Here is a 3,129-nt window from a genome sequence, read left to right on the forward strand (position 1 = left end):
TTTCGTGCACCAAGTTTTTGGCGCCGTTGCCGGGGATTGTTCTTGTGTATGGACAACTGACGGTCATCTGTGCTTAGATTAGGTATTATTTTTTTCAGAGTTCTTTAAGGATGAATTCAGTGTTTCAAGGTGATGTTCTTATCATCACCAAAGCTGATTGATTTTCATCATTTAGCTCTTGAATGCAATGTCCTGCTGAAGCTTAGCCGCCATCTAATTCCTTTAGACTAAGCTTTAGACTAACATTGCATGATTCCTGGAATTCTCATTAAGAATTTTGATACCTTTATTTTCCTTTTCACTTAATTTTCGAAAAAGCACAAAAAAATTACAAAATCATAAAATCCAAAAATATTTCTTGTTTGAGTCTAGAGTCTCATCTTAAGTTTGGTGTCAATTGCATGTTTCTGTTCTTCTTGCATTTTTCGAATTTTATGCATGTGTCTTCACTAATCTTCAAGTTGTTCTTGATGATTTCCTTGTTTTGATCTTTGAATTCTCTTGACTTGAGTGTTTTGTTGTTTCTCATATGCATTCTCATTTTGTCAGTAGTATACAAACTGCTAAGTTTGGTGTCTTGCATGCATGTTATTTGATTTTAGTTGCATTTGATTATTCCTCATTATTAAAAATCCAAAAATTTTTTAATTTGTGTCTTTTCAAGTCAATAATACAGAGAATTGAAGATTCAGAACATACTGCAGAGGAATCACACAGAAAAAAGCTGGGCATTCAAAAATGCCCAAGAAAACAAACTGGCGTTTAAACGCCAGCCAGGATACCTGGCTGGCGTTTAACGCCCAAAAGGGTAGTAGTTTGGGCGTTAAACGCCAGAATGTGCACCATTCTGGGTGTTTAACGCCAGGATGGCAAAGGGGGAAGATTTGTTTTCAAAATCATTTTTTCAAGTTTTCAAAGTTTTTCAAAATCAAATCTTTTTCAAATCATCTTTTTTTCAATCAAATGTTTTCAAAATCAATTTCTTTCCTTTTTCAAAGATACTTACTAACAATTAATGATTTGATTGCACATTTTTTGCCTCTTCTGTTGAGGAAGGTTTATGTTTGAATCATCTTTCTTGTTAGGCAAGTCATTAATTTTAAAATCAAATCTTTTAAAATTGTTTCAAATCATATCTTTAAAATTGTTTTCAAATCATATCCTTTTAAAATTGTTTTCAAATCATATCTTTTCAATCACATCTTTTTAAAACCAATCATATCTTCTTAACCACATCTTTTTCAAAATAGTTTTCAATCAAATCTTTTTAATTTCTAATTTCAAAATCTTTTTCAAAAATCACTTTACTTCTTTCCCACTTTTGTTTTCGAAAATCAATTAGTGTTTTTCAAAATATTTTTAAAATCTTAATTTTCGAAAATTACTTCCCTTCTTCTCACATCCTTCTATTTTTGGACTAACACTATCCCTTAATGCAAAATTCGAACTCCATCTTCTTTGATAAGTTCGAATTTTCTACCTCTGTCTTCCATTTTTCTTCCTCTGACACCTTAAGGAATCTCCATACTGTGACATAGAGGATTCCATATTTTCTTGTTCTCTTCTCTTTCATATGAGCAGGAGCAAAGACAAAGGCATTCTTGTTGAAGCTGACCCTGAACCTGAAAGGACCTTGAAAGAGAAAGCTAAGAGAAGCCAAAGCACAACTCTCTTTAGAGGACCTGACCGAATTCTTCAAAGAAGAAGAAGACATGGCAGCCGAAAATAACAATAATGCAAACAATTCAAGGAAGGTGCTGGGTGACTTTACTGCACCTACTCCTGATTTTTTATGGGAGAAGCATCTCTATCCCTGCCATTGGAGCAAACAACTTTGAGCTTAAGCCTCAATTAGTTTCTCTAATGCAACAGAATTGCAAGTTCCATAGACTTCCAATGGAAGATCCTCATCAGTTCTTAGCTGAATTCTTGCAAATCTGTGACACAGTCAAGACTAATGGGGTTGACCCTGAGGTCTATAGACTGATGCTATTCCCTTTTGCTGTAAGAGACAGAGCTAGGATATGGTTGGACTCTCAACCTAAAGAAAGCCTGGACTCTTGGAAAAAGCTGGTCAATGCCTTCTTGGCAAAATTCTTTCCACCACAAAGATGGAGTAAGCTTAGAGTGGAAGTTCAAACCTTCAAACAGAAGGATGGAGAATCCCTCTGTGAAGCTTGGGAAAGATACAAACAATTGATCAGAAGATGTCCTTCTGACATGCTTTCTGAATGGAGCATCATAGGTATTTTCTATGATGGTCTCTCTGAACTATCCAAGATGTCTTTGGATAGCTCTGCTGGAGGATCTCTTCATCTGAAGAAGACGCCTGCAGAAGCTCAAGAATTGATTGAAATGGTTGCAAATAACCAATTCATGTACACTTCTAAAAGAAATCCTGTGAACAATGGGACTAGTCAGAAGAAAGGAGTTCTTGAGATTGACACTCTGAATGCCATATTGGCTCAGAACAAGATATTGACTCAACAAGTCAATTTGATTTCTCAAAGTCTGTCTGGAATGCAAAATGCACCAAGCAGTACTAAGGAGGCTTCATCTGAGGAAGAAGCTTATGATCCTGAGAACCCTTCAATGGAAGAGGTGAATTACCTAGGAGAACCCTATGGTAACACCTATAATTCTTCATGGAGAAATCACCCAAATTTCTCATGGAAGAATCAAGAGAGACCTCAACAAGGTTTCAATAACAATAATGGTGGAAGAAACAGGTTTAGCAATGGCAAGCCTTTTCCATCATCTTCTCAGCAACAGACAGAGAGTTCTAAGCAGAATACTTCTGACTTAGCAACAATGGTCTCTGATCTAATAAAGACCACTCAAAGTTTCATGAATGAAACAAAGTCCTCCATCAGAAATTTGGAAGGACAAGTGGGACAGCTGAGTAAGAAAATTACTGAACTCCCTCCTAGTACTCTCCCAAGCAATACAGAAGAAAATCCAAAAGGAGAGTGCAAAGCCATAAACATGGCCGAATTTGGAGAGGAAAGAGAGGAAGTGGACGCCACTGAGGAAGGCCTCAATGGGCGTGCACTAGCCTCAACTGAGTTCCCCAATGAGGAACCATGGGAATCTGAGGCTCAAAATGAGACCATAGAGATTCCATTGGAC

General features: G+C 36.6%; 1 non-coding gene across 1 annotated transcript; it reads right to left on the minus strand.

Moving 5' to 3' along the window:
• Positions 1 to 2,118: 2,118 nt before the first annotated feature.
• Positions 2,119 to 2,226, minus strand: LOC130959432 (small nucleolar RNA R71). The gene has a single exon (XR_009078511.1). It is a non-coding gene; the product is annotated as a small nucleolar RNA R71 (small nucleolar RNA).
• Positions 2,227 to 3,129: the final 903 nt, after the last annotated feature.

Source organism: Arachis stenosperma, chromosome 10 (assembly GCF_014773155.1).
Source record: "Arachis stenosperma cultivar V10309 chromosome 10, arast.V10309.gnm1.PFL2, whole genome shotgun sequence".
In the NCBI taxonomy this organism is placed as follows: domain Eukaryota; kingdom Viridiplantae; phylum Streptophyta; class Magnoliopsida; order Fabales; family Fabaceae; genus Arachis; species Arachis stenosperma.